This window comes from Podarcis muralis, chromosome 12, assembly GCF_964188315.1.
Source record: "Podarcis muralis chromosome 12, rPodMur119.hap1.1, whole genome shotgun sequence".
In the NCBI taxonomy this organism is placed as follows: domain Eukaryota; kingdom Metazoa; phylum Chordata; class Lepidosauria; order Squamata; family Lacertidae; genus Podarcis; species Podarcis muralis.
Genome location: NC_135666.1, coordinates 27,246,702 through 27,268,958, shown reverse-complemented (window position 1 = coordinate 27,268,958; position 22,257 = coordinate 27,246,702). Strand labels below are relative to the sequence as shown.

The 22,257-nt window shown below is 41.9% G+C and overlaps 1 protein-coding gene across 4 annotated transcripts in view; it reads right to left on the bottom strand.

Annotated features, from left to right (window-relative positions):
* CDK14 (cyclin dependent kinase 14) overlaps positions 1-22,257 on the bottom strand; it is a 228,510-nt gene that overhangs the window by 162,755 nt on the left and 43,498 nt on the right. Inside the window, exon 1 of one of the 4 annotated variants that reach the window (XM_028750587.2) lies at positions 7,595-7,985. The exons of the other annotated variants lie outside the window; for them this stretch is intronic. The gene's annotated coding sequence lies outside the window, so the exon portion shown is untranslated. Of the gene's footprint in view, positions 1-7,594; positions 7,986-22,257 lie in introns of those variants that run through there. 4 annotated transcript variants of the gene reach the window in all.

The window sequence follows — 22,257 nt, the reverse complement described above, 5'->3', positions numbered from 1 at the left end:
GGATCCCCTGAACCAGTGCTCTAGAGATAACCTTGGCTTCTGGTGGGAAGGAGCTGCTGCATAATAGAGTGGGACTATTGCTTCCCTTAAACTGGACACTATACTTCTGTTGATGCAGCCTAGAATAGCTAGTATTTTAAATTTGTGTAATTCAATTCCTTGCATGCCTTTGCAGTAGATGCTGTATTTAACCAAATATAATGTTCAGAAAATATACCATATTTTTTGCTCTATAAGACTCACTTTTTCCCTCCTAAAAAGTAAGGGGAAATGTGTGTGTGTCTTATGGAGCGAATGCAGGCTGCGCAGCTACCCCAGAAGCCAGAACAGCAAGAGGGATTGCTGCTTTCGCTGCACAGCGATCCCTCTTGCTGTTCTGGCTTCTGAGATTCAGAATATTTTTTTTCTTATTTTCCTCCTCCAAAAACTAGGTGCGTCTTATGGTCTGGTGCATCTTATAGAGCGAAAAATACGGTAATTCACAGTAGTTCAATTCCTTGTATAAGGCCAAGGGAAATGATTTTTTTACTTTGACTTGTATGCTCTTCACTCTTTAGTTTCCTGTTCTTTACTGTCATCATCAAAACTTAAAAGAACCAAAGCCAAATTAAATGCATACCTTCCACTAACATGTACCAAAAAGCAGACTTCCTCATCTCCAATATCCTTTATTACAATATGCCGCTCACAGGCCAGTTGTTATACATGACTTTATTTTTGCTAGCTTCCAACCACTTTTTAGTAATAGATATGCAATGATGAATACAGGAAATTATTTTAAGCTTGGCAAGGCATTGGTCTATCCAGCCTATTTTAGTTGTTGGAATTAATGCTATTCACAGTGATGAATTCACGTAAATAGGAAATTATTGCATTGTGCTGAATTTTGAGGTCATGGAGAAAGTCATGACCTCTCAGACAAAGCATTTTTAATTTTTATTCTGGGGTACTCTTGTAAAACAGCTAATTAATGAAGGAAGAACATTAGCTGCCTAATGAACGGCTTTTACACACACACAAAATTATGAGTGAGGAAATGTGCAGGGAGCAAAGTACACAAATTCAGTTATCACCATTCCAAAGTTCTCTTTTCTTGCCCAAAGACAAATGGAACAGAACTGCAGAATAGAGCAGAACTGAAGGAAATCTAACTCACCCCCTTGTTCACATGCACTTAATAAGTGGCCGGGATTTGAAAGGAAGATTATCCAGTAAGGTAAGATAGATGGCAATTGAGCTGACTGTGGTGTTTGCTGGACAACCCAGGATGTTGGTATTGGGGGCTTCAATATTCACTTCAGGTGCATCTTAGAAAGAGGCAATTCAGGACTTCCTTACCACATGACCACTATGAGGCCATCAAAATGCCACTTGCTAATACCTGGTATTTCTGACCATTCAAGAAGTTGGTGGTCTGAAAATGGGAATATCATCAGTAATCCCTGTTGTCGTGGTCAGATCTCTTCTTGGTGAGGTTAGGCCTGGAAGCAGATCTCTCTCTTTCTCTCTCTACAGGGATGGTGGGCCCATTAAGCGTGCCTGCCCCATAAGGCTTAAAGAAACCAATGGATTCCTGAATGATCTTGAGGATTTCCCTGCTGACATGGCTGATGGTCCTGGCTTCTGGTTTCACTTTGTAACGGCGAGATAGAAAAAGCCTTAGACACCCAAGCATCCTCTCCTGCACTGCAAGAGCTTGGCTGGCTTCTTGGTATACAAGCACAGAAATGAACAAAATGCAGGTGGCACAAGTCTCATAATTAATACGCCCTGGAAACTTTTGATGAAGAACTGTTAAGAAATTATTTTAAATAAAATAAAGTGAGGAACTTGTGCCTTTTATCCTGCTCAGAACAGAGACCACTCCTAGAGCTCACAGGGCACAGCAGCAACAACAGCTTCAATGTCACACTAAACAGACTTTCAAAGCCAGCTGTTATAGACAGGCACCATCATACAAAGCAAGAAATGAGCACCGATCAGAGAAAGACTGATAACTGTAAGGGAGAACTAAGCAGAAGTAGTGCACGTTCTGTCCCCATCTGGAGCAGTTCTGCTGTGTCTGCAATCCAGCGAAGCCTTCTTCTCACTTGTTGTTTAGGATAAGTTTCCTACAAGGCACACTTGACTGATTTACTGAGACAATAATCCCTTTCACAGGAAACATCTATCGAGTAGCAAAACAACATGAAGCAGTTCGCTGTGTCAACATGTGGAGATGCTGATGCTCTATGCAGAGCAAATGCTTTACATGTAGAAGGTCCCAAGTTCTTCCCTGCCATTTCCATTATAACAATTAAGGTAGCCATATTGGAAAAGACCACTGCCAGAGAGCTCAGGGAGTCACTGCCAGCCAGGGTAGGTAGTTTATATGCAGGCAGCAACCATTTCAGGCACGTCCAAATCACCGATGCACAAGTCCTTTTGGACCCGGAAGAGGAAAGAACAGGGGCAGAATGGGAGGCAAAATGGGGGCAGGGTAGAATGGGGGTGGAATAGGGTGGAACAGGGTGAGGAATGTTTATGCACACTCCACTGGCACATTCGGGGGCTAGGAATGGAAACCCTGTGAAAATGGTTGGTGCCTATATCTAAAAAGAGAGGAAGTGCTTGGAATGGGGCTTCGTGGCAGTGCTACCTCACACTTCGTGATGACACATCAGTATTATGAGCAGAGAATTAGCAGAAGGATGACAGCAGCAGCACCTAAATTTGCTTCAGAGGTCGAGTATCTTGAGTTGCAGCCAGCACAAGTTCACAGCTCAACTCATACATCATCTTGCAAGATATCAAGCTCATTCATTTGTTAAACAGTGTGTGTGTGTGTGTGTGTGTGTGTGTGTGTGTGTTCCCCACAGCAAGAATCCGGGTTTTGCATCAACTGGGTATTGCATCTGCTGTAAGAAAGGCAGCTGTCTGCCCAGCTGCTCAAAAACTATTGGGGTTTTATATTGTTGGGTAGAACTGCATCCTATCTAGGAGCTGTAATATTCTACCATGGTAGCAGATGAATGACCACAACTAGTCAGAACAGCTGTGCTGAAAACCTAATGTGCAAAGTTCTGAATTCTTTCACCTAAATATGAGCTGCCAAGTAGCTAGAAACTCCCAGGTACAACATGTTGGCACAACACACTTTAAAGAATTGATCATTTACACAGTACTTTCAATATAAGGGTGTCATTTGAAGTACTATTGGCAATCCTCATTCTTCTTTAAACAGGTCAGCATTATGTTTATATTTTGTAGGCATGATCAATGCCAGAGGAGTATAAATGCTTAGATATTCCTGAGAGAAGCATATTGCAAAAAGCAACTATGAAGAGAGCTTCCTAATGGGAAATGGGTGGGGAGAGAATGACAGAGGAGATCCATCTAAATACTTGGAGAATCATAGTTTGTGAATTTTTGGAATTGGAAGCAAGCAGCTGGAAAACTACTTCATATTCCTAGGAAAGAGCGCAACACTTGGATCATCCATATGTTTAAATATTTGAGCAAAAGCATCTAAGTTTTAAGAGACTGTTATTTTTCTTAACTCTTGCACAATCATAGAACATAGAACGATGTCAGCTGATTCTGGCTATGTTTTCTCAAAGGAACTGCAGTAGCTCAGGTTTCTGTCATGTAGCACATCACAATAGGGTACATTTCTAATATGAAGTCCACAGGCAAATCTTCATTCTGATTTTAATGCAATGAATGTTTGGAACCAGTGGCGTAGTGTGGGGGGTGCGGGGGGGGCCGGCCGCACCGGGCGCAACATCGGGGGGGGGGCGGAAGAGACTCGAGTGCTAAAATCCACGGGTTAGGGGGCGCAAATTACTTGCCTTGCCCCGGGTGCTGACAACCCACGCTACGCCACTGTTTGGAACAGCTGGTTCTGAGGGTATATTGCAATTAAAAAGCAACAGAAATACTATTGTTTAGAAGGAACTTTGGTATGTTAAATGAGAACCAGATAATTAGTTTAATTTCTTTGTAATGTAGGTTAAGAAAAACTATCCAAGAATTAGTCAACAAGATACTTATATTTAATTTTGAACAGTATGATAGAATATGCACTTTAAAAGTGTGACCTGAAAATGAATATATGCTCACCATGTTCAGTAAGAGCCTCCCCCCCTTTAATTGCAGGAGTTACATATATATGTAACAGCAGGAGTGTGTGTGTGTTGTGTATGTGCACGCGCATGTGCATGCTCTGTTGACCTAGAACCAGGATGACGAAACTACTCACACATCGCAATTGGTTAACAAAGGGCAAAGTGTGTTGAGAGCTACACACCATGCAGAAACTGCAGTGCCAGCTGGCACTCAGCAAAAAGGTTCTTTTTGAAAGCGGTAATCTGCTACCTGTGAGAGTTGGAATCCACTGACATGCCATGAATCACTGTTGCTATACTTCAGTCAAACACAGGTTGAGTAGCATGAGTATTTGTAGTGCAGAACAATAAAAAAAATCTTTTCAATGCACTATCAATTTTCTGGACTACAGGAGGTCTAAGAAAACCATTACTTTCTCATGGAATGGAAGGAACTACTGAACCTGCTTTCAAGCACAATTCTATGCACTTCATTTTTTAAAAAACCCATTAAATTACTGGTTATTCCTGCTTGAAAACATTGGTGGAAACCAATGCTTGGAAATCTACACAATAAATATACAAACACCCTTTGTTGATAGGTCTCATTTCCAAATGTCAAGGAAGGTGAAAATAAATACTGCTTTTCAAGTCAAAAGAACTTGTATTGCATAGGTTACAAATTTATCCAATAAACACAGTCTCCAGGTAGTTGTAAGAAATCCAGTTCTCATTAACAAACTGAATACTTCCAGCCTTTATGGAATCTGCAATGGTGCACATTCCCCATGTTGTCCTTCAGTGCAATTGAAACAGGTCAACCATCTCTTTTCTAAAAGAATTAATAATGTCATTCACTTCCTTTAACCATCTCCTCCTAGCTGGATAAGAGAGTTGTCTTGAGGGTCTTGATTTCAACAGAATAAAGATTGGAGGGACCTGAAGAACTGCAGCTTGACCGAGAGCCAGATAATAGTTGTTTTGTTTTTTAATGTTGCTATGGCCCAGATGAGATACACCAAATTTATGTTCAGTGTTTCCTTTTGACAACATGGAAGAATTTAAATTTCCATTTGTATCCTATTCTGCCTTCAGGAGCTCAAATTGACATCTTAGTCTTACCAGGTAGGTTAGGCTGCTGGCGAAGGACCCCACGCTGGTGCATACCTATGATAAAACTGCAGGGATGAGGTCTTGAGGTTGCACGCACTGTTTCCCATTGCGCATGAATTCATCCTGACTCTCCTGGGCAAAACTAAACACAGATGCTTCTAAATCTCCTTTGAGTACTTAGACTCTGAAATCACAGCATGCATGATCACACAGCACATGCCCTGTTACCTAAATCTCAACTTAGGTATATTTCTGCAACATGCCATTGATTTGCCTATGACCAACCCATGGGTTTTGTGGCTGAAACAGGATCTGAACCTGGTTTTACAAACCAAAGCCCATCACCCTAGCAGCAATCAGAGCCCAATAGCTCTTTTATAACTGCATAAGACAACACATCTAGACAGCCTATAGAAAACTTGTGATGAGCATTCAGGACTGCCCCTCCAATAGAATATTTCCGTTAAATAAGTGTGGGAACTTTTGGTGGGGATAGCAATATCAAGTTCCACCTTTTCTTCGTGCATGATCAGTATTCACAGGACTGTCATTTATCAATAATGTTTCAGGCAAATGAAATTCTGTTTTAATTCCCTGCAAGTGCGTATTAAGATCGGCCATGATAATTCAGGAAACCAAGAAAACCTTGAAGATTCATCTATCCATCTCTATAGCCAAGATGCAATATCCACCATTCTACAAGTACTTTCAGTTTTTAAAATACTGATTATAAAAAGGCAGGTGTTAAAACATCCAAAAGCCACATTTAAATGAATGAAAGTAAATGCAAATAGTGTCGGCTGCAATCTTAAGGAAACTTGAAGTGTAGATGTTATGCATGCACAGACATCTTGTACCATAAGCAAATAAAATTATCACTCAGAACCCAGATATAGCAGAAGTAATTATTCTGCCACAAATTCATGAGATTAGCCTTCCTGTCCAAAGTGAAAACAGAGGTTCCATTCCTATCAAAATGTAAATTTGTGGCTTAAGTATGTTGAAATAAGGCAGCTCCCTGTCACTCACATTTAAGGAAAAAACACATTTGCAATACATTTCACTCAGGTCTGAATTTCCTCTTCTATGAGAAAAGCTCCTACAGATATATTTATTATCTATGATCCTATATATTCCTTGGGAGAAAGTCTTACTGATTTCAATAGGAGTTTCTACTAGCTAATACCAAGGTGCAAGGAGAATCAAGAGATATATATCTGCTAGACATCTATGGAGCAAGTAGGCATTAATACGTTGCTACATTCTTATATATGGCTCTAAATTCATCACCCTGCTCCTACAGGTAGCAGTACCCATCACCTCCTAATATATCACATATTTAGAAAGTGTTCTTCGTGTCAAAAGAGACCAAACTCAGTTTGACATTTCAATGAAAAAATAATGAATTTAAATCTGTGGTTCCTTTAATATATCTCAACGCCAGCAGAGCTCCTCTAATTTACTCAATGGAATCAACTCTAGCATGGATATGGGAGAACGATATGAGAGGCAGGTCCACCACAGATCAGATAAAATGAAGTTCATGGCTCATCTCATGCTGTTACACATTTGCTAGTCTATTACTGTGTTCATGCGTGCTTTGCATGCTGACTGTTTTATACTGATCATTGCTGGGTTTTAAAATGTTTCTCTTTTAACGTAGTAGCATGCTCCTGCTCAAGCTTTCCTACATGCTAAATTATTCCACAGATCAAAAACTGCTGCCAGTGCTGTCATCCAGCCGTTTAAAATATCTTAGAACATTGATACAGAGCCAACACACAGGTACCGTGCCCACCCCCAAAAAATCTGCTGACCTCAGTCATACTGTTTTGGTATTTCCTTAAAGGTTCATTTCAGCAAAGTACACGCCTTCCTTCCCTTCCACATTGAGGAAAGCCTCTAATTTACAGAAGCCATTTATTCCGTCTAGGTCCAGCATGACACAGACTTGTTTGCAGTGATGGAAAAGTGATTGGTCACGTCCTTCATCCACTCATCCCGGAGGGCACTCAGCCAAGCATATACGAGTAAAATTGTGCATAGCATCCTCTTTATACTCTTAATAAAACAGCCTAGGAGAGAGAAAGGGCTGTAGCAAGAAAGAAGCACAGCTCTTAAAACCTTCCCCACCTATTTCCCCACAGAGAAAGGTGAAAATTTCCATCCCCTCCCAAGCATCTCAGGAGAGTGTATAGTCTCATGAGTGATTCTGAGATAGCTGCAACATTTACCACCAGTCTGCGTTTAAAGGATTTAAAAGAAAATAGGAAGCCCAGCATGCATCCAGAATGAATCCTGCTCAAGTTGCAAGCATGAGATAAACGAGGGGCTCGGGTTTAGCAAGACGACAGGAATTCAATTCATCTCTTATTTAAAAACAAACACAGCCTTACCGTTTTGTTGTAGAAAGGATCGGGTTAGATTCACCTACGACTCTTTAGCATGCCTCTAGGAGCATTAGTGTTTTGCAGGCAGGCAAGCCTCCTTCTCAGCAACTGAATTCACAACATCTTTCTGCACTAGCAAGCTGAAATGGTGCGGCTGTACTACAGCGAAGAAAGGGGGAAATTATAAGCAGAAAAACAAAGAAATCCCTCAAGGAAGGATATTCTCTGCGGAGTTGCTGCGTGGAAGGTGCCGATGATCATCAAGGAAGGAGATTTCACCATCTAAATGCCATCGACAGCACACGGATAGGGGAAGGAAGGTTTTTGGTTGCTGCTTTTTTAAAGAAAATGTGATGGACTTGCCTGTGGAGTTTCCCGGGAAGGCACTCTACTCAGGCTCTGCAGCAGTATTGCAGCCAATGTAACTATGCACATGCAGTCTAGGTGGTTTGCAGCATCATGGATTTCTTGGGGGGTAGGCATGTAAATGTACACCTTGGAAGAGCTTCAGTAGATTAAGGAACTGAGGCCAATGTATGTACAACTTGTAAGAGGCTGGCAGTGGGGAAGGATAATTAAATGATACAACGAATTATGGTCAGTTCAGTTATTCCCTAGCATCAACAATAAAATAAAATTGCCAGGTGTGAGGGGGAGAAGGAGGAAGAAGTGCATATGATGACATTTGTTCACAGTGCCTCAACTTTGTCGTATGAAACTACTTCACAAGGTTAATTAAAGCCTGGCCATTTTAAAGAGAGAGAATTTAGGCTCTTCCCCACAGCTTTAATTAATGGGGAATTAATGCCCTCACTAATCCTCATAACAAATCCAATGACACCAGAATCTTTAAGTGATTGAATTATTGCCATCAATAAGGCTGAACAATATACATGTCTAACTCAGTCTTCCCTAGTCAGCTGCTCTCCAGATGTTTTGGGTATCAATTCCCACAATCCCTGATCATTGGCCATTCCGGCTGGGGCTGAAGGGGGTTCAAAAAACTTCTAGAGGACACCAGGTTGGGGGAAGCTGGTCTAGTTTACAACTGTGCATTCAGTTCCATCAACATTATGCCAGCAACACCTTACATCTAAACAATCTAACAACTCAGCTGCAAGGGTTATTTGCCAAGGCCCTCAAAAGAGCTCTGCTTTTGATCCAAGAGCATATATCCTGCAAAGCCTAGTAAGATCCAGTGAAAGAGACTGCTCAAAGGGAAGTGCACTATGAACTAATTTACCTAGAAAAACAGAGTTATTAGGTTATAAACTAGAATCACAGAATTGCAGAGTTAGAAGTGACTTCTAGGGTCATCTAATCCAATCCCCTGCAATTCAGGAGCCTCAACTAAAGCATTCAAGACAAATGGCCATCCGGACTTCCGGGTTGGCGCCATCGCCGAATGGCGGACTCCCTCCGAGCTCCGGAGGGAGCCTGCTCGGCAGGGGCTGGGTCCTACCGCGCCGGCGACGCAGGGACCCTTAAAAACCACGGCCACGGAGGCCGTGGACATGGGTGACTCGGCTGGCACCGTTAGCGCCCTCCCGACTCGTGAAGGAGCCTTTTTAAAGGCTACGGATCGGGTGCCGGGGAGTGGCGTGGTGCTTTGAGTCCTCTGCTTTCCCTGCCGAGCGAAGCCGCATGCCATCCGGCGGAGAGCGCTGACTTCTTCCATTGAAAATTCGGACTTTTAACAACAACCCGTGAGTAATTTGGAAACTGGGTTTAAAAGGAGAAAAAAAGAACTTTTTTTCGGATTTGGCACGAGCGGGGGGGGGATCCAAAAAGGAAGTCAGTCCCCCTCCCTACTGTAAACATGTTAAAACAAGGACTGAGTAACCAAGGTCCAGAAAGAAGTCTATTTCGGACAAAAATTGAGAATTCCACGATGGAAAACTACAAGAACTGTGCTGGAGGAGAAGAGTGGAGGGAGAAGGAAAATGTAAACCACCCCCCCCCCGGGAACCGGGACGATTCGCGAGAGAGCCTGGTGAAAAGAGACGGAGGCTTTGACATCTGTCAAAGTAGCTGTCAAAGTCGGAAAATTTAAAGAGGACTTTGTTACGAGGGCTTTGCTAGTTAATTTCGTTACAATTTGCTACGATTTGGATATAAAATGGCGAAAATATGGAACAACAATCGGACTCTTGGACCAGAGGAAACAAAGTTATTACAATCCCCCTAGAGGGGTTTCGGGACATTACAAAGATGGCCGTAAGTGGAAAAATACTCTTGGAATTCTACAGGACTTGTTATCTCTTGGGAAAGCTGCAAAACTGAAACAGTATTTTGTCTACAGGGGTGTTTACATTAAAGGAGACAATAGAATTTTTCTATTGAAGAAAGGAAGGGACTGAACGTAAGTTTTTGTTCCTGAACAACAACAACCCCTGCAGAGTTACTAAGTTTCTGAATTAGAACGTTTTAGCAGCGGAACAAGACAAGAAATTGGACTACAACACGGAAAGATCAACGGGGGAGCTTTAAATTTGGACTGGAAATTTGAAATTAAATATTATAAAATAACTTTAAAAAAAAACTGGCAAGGAATTGAGGGAAAATCTGATTATGGATCCAAGATTTCCAGGCAGACAACAGACAGACTGATGGACATGGGGAATCTAAACCGGGGAAGAGGGGGGGGGGGAGATTTAGAATCCAAAGGCTGTGTAACTATTTTCTGAACTTTTTTTTATATATATACTTCTTATCTTTTTTATCTTTATATAGCTTTTTATACTTTGTTGGGGCGTTTCTATTAAAAAAAAAGGGAATTCGTGGAAGGAAAATGGGGTGGACCCTGGGGAGAGAATTTTTGATTTTTATTCAAGGCAATGACGACGACTGTATAAATTCAATTTTGAATATGGGGTTAAACAAATTAAGTTCTAAATTGGGAGTGAGAGCTTGTAGAATCAACGTTATGAAAGGGGAATATGGTAGGGATGGGGGAGGGGGGAGTCCCAGAAAGTGGGTAATGAAAATAAGGTTTTGAATGTATTTTACTTATGTTTTATTTTTACTTTCTATATTTTGGAAACTTTAATAAATATGATTTATTAAAAAAAAACCAAGACAAATGGCCATCCAACCTCTTCTTAAAAACCCCCAGGGGGGGAAGAGTCCACCTCCTCTCATAGGAGTCTGATGCACTGTTGAACAGCTCTTGCACTCAGAAAGTTTAGTCTAAATCTCCTTTCTTGTAAGTTGAGTCCACTGGTTTGGATCCTGCCCTCTGGAGCAGGAGAAAACAAGCTTGCGAGAGCCTATTAGATATTCAAAGATGGCTACTTCCTCTTTCCCAGGCTAAGCATACCCAGTTCCCTCAAATCGTTTCTCATAAGACTTGGTTTCCAGACCCTTGATCATCTTGGTCGCCTTCCTCTGCACACATTCCAACTTGTCAACATGCATCTTAAATGGAGGTGCTCAGAACTGGACACAGTACTCCAGATGTGGTCTGACCAAAGCAGAATAGAATGGTACTATTACTTTCCTTGATCTGGACACTATACTTCTGCTGATGCAGCCTAGAATAGCATTAGCTGTTTTTTTGTTGCTGCATCACACTACTGACTCATGTTAAGCTTGTGATCTTAGCTCCCTTTCACACCTACCACTGGCAAGCCAGATGTCCCCCATCTTATATTTGTGCATCTGGTTCTTCCTGCCTGCCTAAGTACAGAACCTTAAATTTGTCAATGTTGAAATGCATTTTGTTAGTTTGGGCCTAGTTCTCCAATCTATTAAGGTTTTCCTGATTCTGTCTTCACTGGCATTGGCTATCCACCCCCCCCCCCAGTTTGCTATAATTTGATGAGTGTCACCTCAATATCATCATCCAAAGGGATTTGAACCGTTATCTCCCAGGTCCTAGTCTGACACCCTAACCACTACAGCACACTGGCTTCCTATGGGGCAGCTATATAAATTAAGTAGGTAAATAAATATTGGGAAAGCAAAATGACACTAAGAGCAGGATCTAAAATATTTTTCTTGAAACCTGAATTTGTTTTCTTCTGGATTGTCTTACTTGATGTTTTAATGTGCTGCAAACCGCTTTCAGATTTTTCCCCTTCAAAATAAAAAGCAGTATAATATTAATAATAATAATGAATTTAATTGCAAAAAAGGCACCTAGACATTCCATTGTGGCAATCGTAACCCAGGTTTAAGGAGCCATTTGGTGACTAGGTTATATATCTGAGTTTCTAACACTGCCTTTGACTTGGCTTTAAGAGCCAGGAGAATTAAGAAAGAGTTATCTATTCAGAAATAGATTAGCAGAAATAGATGAAGAAATGTCATGTCCATCAGTTAAGCAAATCCTTATTTAGCTGCATTGTGATTTTGCAGACCCATGAGGAGTCATTGGCCCTTAAGACTCCACCAGTCAAAAACCAAAGTAATAAGTCTCACTTATTCTTCAGTAGATGGTTGGAAACTTCCACTGACTTTAGGTCAAGCTTGTATTTTCATTCTATTTTCAAAGAGCTATTTTCAGAATTTTTCTTTAAAAGAAATAAATGTGAGGGAATGGCATCTGGGCTGTAACCTTACAAGGGCTATCTCCCCCCCCCCCCATTCTTTTACTCTGTGCACTTACAATTATATACACTTTACTTTTTATCTTTCAATAGAAAGAATGCAGTCAAACCTCGGAACTCGAATGACTCCATTGCTGAATGTTTCAGTTCCCAAACGCCAAAAACCCAGAAGTAAGTGTTTCGGTTTTAGAATGTTCCTCGGAACTCGAACGTCCAACGCAGCTTCCGCTATGAAAACACCTAGCTGTCAGTCAATCGGAAGCCTCACCTCAGAACTCAAACATTTTGGAAGTCGATCGGTCTTCCAGAACGAATTACGTTTGAGTTCCCAGGTTTGACTTTATAAGAAAAACAAGGGTTACACAAATCCTTACCAATCCACCTGTATTAGATTTGCAGAGGAGTTGGATCAATTACACATGGAAATTCTTGATCATGTGGGAACCTCTTTCACAAAAGGATAAGAAATACAGATCTACATTGTTTTTGAATAATTTAGTCACCCTAGTTCAACACAAATATTAAAATATTAATGTTGCTGCCTTTGAGTGCTGATTATTTTAGTTAAGATTTATTTTAGATAAACCCTTGACGAACTTTAATGGAAGACCAAGGCTGGAAACCAAGTGAACTTGGGGATTTTCAGAGACTGGGTAGAGACTGTCCATCTCTCAACACAGGCCTGGATATATATGTGGCAGGGAAAGGGGCAAATTATCTGGCAGCTTAAGTTACAAACACAGTATAAACTGGCTGGGTGCAACCATGCAATGTTGTTGTTGTTGTTGTTGTTGTTGTTGTTGTTGTTGTTGTTGTTGTTGTTGTTTAATCGTTTAGTTGTGTCCAACTCTTCGTGACCCCATGGACCAGAGAACGCAAGGCACTCCTGTTTTCCACTGCCTCCCACAGCTTGGTCAAACTCATGTTCGTAGCTTCGAGAAAACTGTCCAACCATCTTGTCCTCTATCGTCCCCTTCTCCTTGTGCCCTCCATCTTTCCCAACATCAGGGTCTTTTCCGGGGAGTCTACTCTTCTCATGAGGTGGCCAAAGTATTGGAGCCTCAGCTTCACGATCTGTCCTTCCAGTGAGCACTCAGGGCTGATTTCCTTAAGAATGGAGAGGTTTGATCTTCTTGCAGTCCATGGGACTCTCAAGAGTCTCCTCCAGCACCATAATTCAAAAGCATCAATTCTTTGACGATCAGCCTTCTTTATGGTCCAGCTCTCACTTCCATACATCACTACTGGGAAAACCATAGCTTTAACTATATGGACCTTTGTTGGCAAGGTGATATCTCTGCTTTTTAAGATGCTGTCTAGGTTTGTCTTTGTTTTTCTTCCAAGAAGCAGGCGTCTTTTAATTTTGTGACTGCTGTCACCATTTGCAGTGATCATGGATCCCAAGAAAGTAAAATCTCTCACTGCCTCCATTTCTTCCCCTTCTATTTGCCAGGAGGTGATGGGTCCAGTGGCCATGATCTTCATTTTTTTGATGTTGAGCTTCAAACCATATTTTGCGCCCTCCTCTTTCACCCTCATTAAAAGGTTCTTTAATTCCTCCTCACTCTCTGCCATCAAGGTTGTGTCATCTGCATATCTGAAGTTGTTGATATTTCTTCCGGCAATCTTAATTCTGGCTTGGGATTCATCCAGCCCAGCCTTTCGCATGATGAATTTTGCATATTGCCATCCCCAAGTCTCCCTGTTCATAAGGTTGCAACCTGAATGTGTTAACTAATAATTCCAAAATCTGCAGGTTATGTTTCATCTGCAATACACATTTTTACTAGTAGCAACTTCACAAATATGTGCATGTGTTTTATTGCCATTATCTTTACTTCCAAAAGTGTTCTTCTCATAACAATCCTACACAGTTTTAGACTAAAGAGTGTCTCTCCCCCCCCCCCTCGCTCTCACTATGCATCAATACATTTGCTACTAACAAAAGCTCATCTTACTGGACTTTTATTCTTCAAATTATATCTAGCTTTCTGCTGGCCTCATGCAGGGAATAAATTCAAGGGCCTCCAAGTTCTAAAGCAGTCGCATCACTTCAACAGCAGAAAAGAATAAAGACCAAACACAAATGAATAGAAACTTGACACAATAAAAGAGAGAGGTTCATTTACACCTTAAGCTTCGTCTGCATTGAATGTACCCATCTTTTAATGACGTTTCTCAATTTCATAATTCCCCACACTAAAAGCGTACATCAAAGTCCTGGTTTTCACACCAGCTGTTTCCTATCCTTTTAAAAAAACACATCAAATGAAACAAAATGCTTTATGCATGTTTGCAGCATACTTTTAAGTTCCTTAAAATCAGGATTATTCTTTCTCCTCATAAATGGCACATATTCCATGGAGCAACCATTCTCACATTGCAAAAAGGTGTAGACTTACAGAAGTCAGAACTACATGTGATGCCATCTTTGCAAGAAAAATGCATTTTCACTTAAGCATAACCACTCATATTAAGCTGATTTTAATGCTTCATGTTTCAGTAATAAATACTAATTGTTAATCAGACTGCCTTTGCTAGTCTTGATTATTTTATACTGTTTTAGTCACTGTTTTATGAGCAACAAAAAGGGCCCAGGAGAAGCAAAACAGCAGTGAGCTCCTTTCCAGGTGTCCACATATTTGCACTAAGCCAGAGATTGGGCCTGGCGTGACATGTGAACCAGACCATCAACCGAACAATTTTGACATGTAAGACTAGTCGATACTAACATCCCTATATTACAGGCAGAGCCAGCCCAGCCATTAGGGAGGATGAGGCTACTGCTTCAGACAGCAGAAGCCCCCCTTTTGGAGATCTCACTCAAAATATGTGTAGTCATTCTGAAAATTGGCACCGATGGCAGTGCCGCTTCTCTGCTACTGGCAAATGAGGCAGGGCAAACGGTCACAGGAGCAGGTAGGTGATGGTAGAAGCAGCAGCAGCAGGCAAAAACGGCACTTCCTCAAGTGGTGAAATGGGATGCACCACCCCGATTGTGGAGCTGAGGAATGAAGACTTGTCTAAATTAATAGCTAGGAAAGCTGCAGTGAGGACCCATTGGCCAACACAGACATTGCTCTAAAAGTTGTTGCCTTGAAAAAACAACAACTAACTAACAAATTCCAGCAGTTATCCATGAAATCCTATGAAGCTATGTTGAAGGTGTAAAAATGGGATAGGCACCTTCATACACATGTGGTGGGAGTGTAGGAGGATAAGGGAGTTTTAGGACATTATTTATAATGAACTCAAAAATATATTTAAGTGCTCCTTTACAAAAAAAAAACCTGAAGCCTTCCTGCTTGGAATCATGTCCATGGAAATCAAGAAAGCTTCCAGAAATTTATTCATGTATGCAACCACAGCAGCGAGAGTTTTAATAGCCAAGAATTGGAAAAGCAACATTATCTCCACAAAAACAGACTGGTTAGCGAAAATGATTGAATATTTACATCTTGCCAAATTAACAGGGAGAATAAGAGGGAATACAATTCAAAAAGTCAATAAGGAATGGATAACATTTAAAGAATACCTTAAAAACAACACGGATAATGAAAATCTCCTGACAGATGTACAGTGGTACCTCTGGTTGCGAACGGGATCCGTTCCGGAGGCCCGTTCGCAACATGAAAAGAACGCAACCCGCAGCAGTGCGTCTGCACACGCGCAGGTTGCGATTCGCCACTTCTGCCCATGCGCGAGCAGCGAAACCCGAAAGTAACCCTTTCTGATACTTCCGGGTCGCTGCGGGAAGTAACCTGAGAGAACGTAACATGAGGTATGACTGTAGAATGAATCTTGATAACAGAGAAAGTAACAAAAGTGAAATGCGTACAGATTAACAAATTACAAAAAAACACAATGAGAAGAGTTGGAAGCCAAACATGCATGGGGTGTTTATGTTGGGTTTGCATATATGTAATTTTTGGTATTGTAGGTATTGTGGGTATTGTATTGTCTAATTTCTATGTAAATAAAGAAAGATAAAAAATGACTTTTTTATTTGATAGGCAACATAGGCTCTTAGAATCAGGCAAAAGGTGCACTGACTCCATCATTCTGCTCTCGTAGTGGCCACACTGATGCCAAAGGGAAGCCCACAAGTTACTCATGTTTACATTCCCTTTTCACCTGCACAGGGCTCCTAATTATGTAGCCATCTTCATGAGGTGTGTGTTTGTAAGAGAGAAAGAGATGGGTGTACGGAACAGCCTGTCTAGGTAAGAACTAATATTATCTGTAACTTTCCTCTTGTTTTTTATTAGGCTCATTTTAAGCTGCTCCCTTCATTTGATTACTGGACAAGAATAATCAAGGCAAAATTGCCATCCCCAGTGGAATACTGCATTAACCACGTTTCATGCTGCAAGCCCCCTTTCATACTGACACTTAACTGTTCAGCCTATTTGCAGCCTTCTATTCTCCAGACTTAATTCAGATGCCCACTTTCCATTCCTGGGCAGTGAACCATTTCGTTTCTTAGTGTCTGGCTAAATGAGCAATCCACTGATAAGAAAACAGAGAGGCATAAATTTTCTTAGATTCAGGACTACTGACAAAAAACCCTTATTTATACACAGCGCAAGAGAAGATACAATTTTTTAGTTCTTTATCTCACACTCAACACGCCCTGTTATTTGTGTACACATAGATTAGAACACTCTGTTCACAACGTTCACCATCCTTGCGCATGTTATTTATTTGAACAGAAGTCCCTGTCCTTTTTTGGAAAGGAGAGATAAAGAAATAGGAAATTAAAATAAGTTAAAACCAATATGAGTTTTTAATCGTCCTAACAAAACGTGGGATCATTCAATTTCTACACTAGAAAAATGCTCTTATTTTAAAGCTTGAGATTGAATAATGAATAATAATGCAAGGTTTCCTTTTAAAAAAAATGAGGCTAGTAGTGTACATTACTCTTATATTTATGCACTTTACTGTAAGGCAGCTATGCTTTTTAGATTGGTGGCACCATAGTTGGTCATATTTTGATTATTTAGTCATTTTAGCAATTGGAAAACATCTTGATGTAGTAGTTGTGACACAGAAAATGCTGGTCTTTATTATTGTTTACAGCTGGGCAGTACATTTACATGCTGAAAAAATTAACCAAACACTTGTAAAGCCCACACTGATATTTAAATTCAAGTTTTAAAAAGCAAGGCCACTTAACTAAGGGCAATGCAGTGCAAGAGACTCTTTACAGGAAAACCTAAGCTTGTGCTGTAGGGAAGACTGCCACTCTCTCTCAAAAGAGCCAGTGTGGTGTAGTGGTTAGAGCGTTCGACTAGGACCTGGGAGACCAGGGGTTAAAATCCCAACATGGCCATGAAACTCACTGGGTGGACTTGGGTCTCTCAACCTAACCTACCTTGAAGGGTTGTTATGAGGATAAAATTGGGACGGAGAGAATTATGTATGCCACACATCAAGCTCCTTGGAGGGAAGGTGGGACATAAACGTAATAAGTAATAGTAGCGCTGCCATGGGATGCGGGTGGCACTGTGGGTTAAACCACAGAGCCTAGGGCTTGCCAAGCAGAAGGCCGGTGGTTCGAATCCCCACAACGTGGTGAGCTCCCGTTGCTTGGTTCCTGCTCCTGCCAACCTAGCAGTTCGAAAGAACGTCAAAGTGCAAGTAGATAAATAGGTACCTGTCTGGTGGGAAGGTAAATGGCGTTTCTGTGCGCTGCTCTGGTTCGCCAGAAGCTGCTTAGTCATGCTGGCCACATGACCCAGAAGCTGTACGCCGGCGCCCTCGGCCAGTAAAGCGAGGTGAGCGCCGCAACCCCAGAGTCGGCCACGTCTGGACCTAATGGTCAGGGGTCCCTTTACCTTTACTAGCGCTGCCACACCACATTATATGCTGCTTCTGACCACTCATAGTAAAGCTGCTGGCAAATACAGATCCAAAAAGTGTCACTAGATGGGGGGGGGGGAGGCCAAATGTGTCGTTTCTAAAACGATTATTTCAGCACACCTAATTTTCTATCCTCGTTTCTTTTAAATAAATTCTTCCCCCAAACCCTCACTATTTTATACATGTTACTGAAGACAGAACTATAGTCTAGAAAGAGTCAAATAAGGCATGCCCCGTTATATTTTCTTTTTGGTCTGAGGTTGTTATCAATATCAACTTTGCATTGCCAGAAAAAAACCCTTGATATTCATGTACTTCCAGGTTTAAATTAAGATTTGGTTATTGCATTTTTAATGTAAGCTAATGGGTGTGGTTCCCCCCCCTTACTCTCCCCCTCTATCTTTTTCCTCTCTTTGTTAAATTTTTTATTTAAAATATCATTTTTTCAAAGTTAGACTCCACAGTTAAAACACGTAACATGAATGCTCAGGATTTACATTAATTCCAGAATTAGTCTTGGTCCTTACAGCTTTTTCTGGTCTTGTAATCTGGGGGTGACATTAGAGTTTGTTTGCTTGCTTGCTTGCTTGCTTGCGAGTAGTTTACACATAATTTACCCTTCTTTAGAGCCTCAGGGTCTGCATAGAACTAAACACCTTTAAGTGCCGTATTTATGTATAAGACGCCCCCTATTTTGGGGTGCTCTGATTTAAGAAAATGGAGAAAGATGTATCCGTGTATAAGACACCCCCAAATTTTTGACATTATTTTTTAGGGGGGGAAACCTAGTCTTACACATGGAAAAATATGGTAATTGTTTGCCTTTTCAACTGCAGCTGAAACTTACTTGCGGTTCTTCCAAACTCTGGGGCACAAGACAGGGTACCAATCAGAGGCGCCAGCTTGGGGGGGGGGGCGGTCTGACATGAGTATCACGCTTCCCTCACTAACCCAGGCAGAAGCTTCCAGGGAAACAGAGGCAAGACCCCTGTCCCGATTTTTAATCAGCAGAATGTTGGGGCGTATGCATGCTGCATTCGGTCCCCCAGCTTCAGCTCTGTGCTTTTGGGACCCTGGGGGACCTCCATCCCCCCACCCCAAAAATATAGAGGGTGGGGAGAGGGCTTGGCTCCTGCTACCAACTTCCGAAAAAAGAGTTCCGAAAAAAACACCCAGCAAAATAAACAAAAAAGGAGCAGCATCTGTTACCGCAAACTGTAAAACCTGCTTCTTTTCAGAATGTGGATAATGAAAATAACTTTGAATCCAAAACAATCAAATTCAATTAATGCAGAAGGCCATTTTGAACATCCCAGGATATAACACAGAGAAACCCAGCAGAAAGGGAAAGGTTTGAAGCAAAGACACTAGCACCTTTGAGATTAGATCCCACACAGCATAGATTCTTTCAAATGAATTCAAAGACTAGGCTGTATTTATAGCCACACAGCACCAAAGAAAGATGTATAAAGATGTTCAACAGCAACGTCATACAAAAAAAGGTATATAAATCTCAGCAGCAGTTTTTACACTGGTATATGGAACATAAAACAGGTCATCTGAAGGACAGGTCTTACACATACAGTCTGTAAGGATTCTGTAGGTGAACCTGATGGTATGTACACAGTTGGGTGTCATATACCCAGAAGGTTCAATGTTCTGAGCAGAAACTAAAATGCACGTTTTGGAAGCTGGTACAAAAGAATAGAAATATTAAACACATTTAGAATGAACGGCAATGGGTTGCTCAGGCCTCGCCCTACAAAAACACATCCTTGTGAGTGGCATGTAGAAGACAGAAATACAGAATGAAATAAAATACAACCTATTTGAATAACTTGCAGCATTCCCCCAGAGACAGCTCTAGGAACTGCAGAGGGGAAGTTCCACAGCTCACAGGGTTATTAAATATGTTCTTTCTGTTATAGACACTTGTGCAGAGTTAAGGTTTTTCAAAAGACACTAAGCCAGCATGGCGTAGTGGTTAAAATGTTAGAGCACCCTCCCCAGTTACCTCTAAGCTCTACCTACTCAAAAGAAAGGTATAACATGAGGCACAAAGAGGCACAAACGGAAGGGCAAACTCACGCACACCACCTTGGAATGTTGTTGGCAATGGAGACAATGGAGTGCGCCTACAAGGGTGAAGTTAAACTGCTGCATTAGTAGCACTGCAGTAACCTCCTCAAGGAGCAAGCCTGGGCGGTGTATATAGAGGTCCTAGGCTGCCCAGATGACAATAGCCCCCTCTCAGCCTCGCTGATGTAGTCCAAAGGAAAGCAGAGGAATATATTTGGCACCAGCTTGGCTGATGCTAAACTCCTGAGCCTTTTCTCCTGAAGATATCCCGCATTGCAGTGGAGGCTTAGGATCAGAGTTTTCCTTCTGCTACCTTCCCGGTTTGATGAGCCCCATCTGCCCCTCACTTCCCTCTACAGCACGTAGAGAATCCACCTTCTTGACCGTTGGACCCACCATTGGTCTTGACCACTCAATCAGCCAGAGCCTGTCTTTGCATGCAGGGAAGTCCCTAACTCATCAAGGACTGGAGAGCCATCAGCTACCCTCACCTAGTTTAGCCATTTCTGGGGTATGGCTGCTGTTGCATGCTGACAGCTTCTAAGAGCCACAACAAATGTTACAAAAGAATGCAGTTGTGATAACAGCAGGTTCAAACACCGCACTCTTCTTATGGAGGCTGCAAATAAAGGTTTGTGCAGGAAGGGGACAGGACATTTCCTGAAAAGATGCACATTCCTGTTGGTAGACCACATGGGCAGACTCCTGCCTGAAACCCTGGGAAGCCACAGTCCATTGGTGTAAATAATACTGAGCCCTATGGACCCATGGTCTAGTTCAGTTGTAAGATAGCTTCTGATGTGGGTAGTCCACTTGGTTTCCAAGCTGCGTGCAAAGAGAACACAAAGCTTTGTCCCTTTTGGGCGTGTTTCTGCATCCTTTGCTGTCACTTAAGGCTCAGGTGGCACAGAGTGCCTTCCAACAGCTTTGCCCTGTGGCCCAGCTGTGTCCCTATCCAAACAGGAATAGCCTAACTTCTGTTGTCTATGCTCTGTTAACTTCTAAGTTAAATTACTGCAATTTGAAGGCTGCCTCTGAAGACTGTTCGGAAACTTCAGTTGGTGCAGAATCTAGTGGCCAGGTTGCTCACTGGGGCAAGATAGCTTGAGCTTATTACACCCAACCTGCTCCTGACTGCATTGGCTGCCAATTTCAAAATTATCACATACCGTATTGGCCCGAATACAAGCCACACCTTTAAAATTGGAGAAAAAAGAAAAAATGCCCAAATATAAGCCACTCCATTCCTCGCTGCTACTGGCTGCATACTTGGTGGGTGGGGGGCCCGCACTGTGTCCCTTCCCAGCCTCGGGGGAGAGGACGGGGGACTACGCACGGGGCGGACACTGCTTTGACACGCTCCTGGCGCTGTTTGCCCTGCACTCCTGGCTGCATACCGTAAGGTCACGAATATAAGCTGCACTTTTAACTTTTCAGGGTCGGAATTTGGGAAAAAAGTGAGGCTTATATTCAGGCCAATACGGTAATTAACAGCTGCAGTCTTAATGCTTTCTATTTGTGTTATTATATTATTTAACTTTCAAAAAAAGACTTCAAGTAAGGAACCCATAACTTTTTCCCTTTTCATCCTGTGTGCGCCACATCCAAACGTCAGTTGTTGGTCTCTTGTCCTTATATGTCTCTCTGATGTTTTCCTTTTTTCTGCGGCATTTGGGGCTATCTCCTTACTCCCACTGTTGTTGTGTTCCAGCCTGGTTGGGACGGAGCTGCAGTTTCAAGGTTAAAGCCTCTTCTTTCTCCAGCTCAGCTCCATCCCATAATGCTCAAGCAGTTCCAAACAGATCAACAAGTTTCAGAGATTCACCCTTTCTTCCTCCTGCTAGAAAGGGAGACGAAAGGCAGTGCCATTCCTCTTCCAACATACAAAAAGCCCTCACGCCACTTTCCTTTCGCTGCTTTTTAATTAAAAAAAAAGGTCACATATCAACATCTCCATGACCTCTTTCAGTCTTTTTTGGGGTGGGGGGTAGGCTCTAACTCCCAGCGACGCCCAAACAAAACAACCAGGCTTCCACACACCCCGCCTTTACTCCTTTCAAGCTACACACAGCTTTACATCTTCTTTTAAATCTCAATGTTACACCGTACATCAAACCATCCTCACTTGTATATCTTAAAATTCTATATTAGGAGAGGGTTGCTGAATCATAAATG